Genomic DNA, 397 nt, shown 5'->3' with positions numbered 1-397 from the left:
CGCTCTAGCCCTCAATGAAAGGGGGGTGCAAGCCATGGGGTGTGGGAGCAGTGGGCATTGGCTGGGGGGATGCGTGGGAACTGAGAAAATAAAGCTGCAGAGCCCTGGAAGCCTCAAAGCAGCGGGGTGGGTATTGCCCTCCTGTGCCAGATGGGGAAACTGAGGCACTGAGAGGAGCTGTCTCGAGCGAGGTCCTGCTGGGAGGCTCTTTGCATTAAGCGGGGGCTCAGCTCCGGGGTTGGGCAGCTCGGAGAAGTCTGAGACCAGACACAGCTCTGCGGTTTCATTTAAGCCCTTTTTTTGTTTTTGCTGCTGGGTGCTAAAAATGCAGACGTTTTACTTGCAGGAAACCCAATGTAAATCAGCCGTGAGAGCACGAACGCGCGCGCCGCGCCGG

This window comes from Mesitornis unicolor, unplaced genomic scaffold (assembly GCF_000695765.1).
Source record: "Mesitornis unicolor isolate BGI_N332 unplaced genomic scaffold, ASM69576v1 scaffold16559, whole genome shotgun sequence".
NCBI lineage: Eukaryota > Metazoa > Chordata > Aves > Mesitornithiformes > Mesitornithidae > Mesitornis > Mesitornis unicolor.
The sequence above is the reverse complement of the archived record's forward strand: the minus strand, read 5'-3'. Positions refer to the sequence as shown.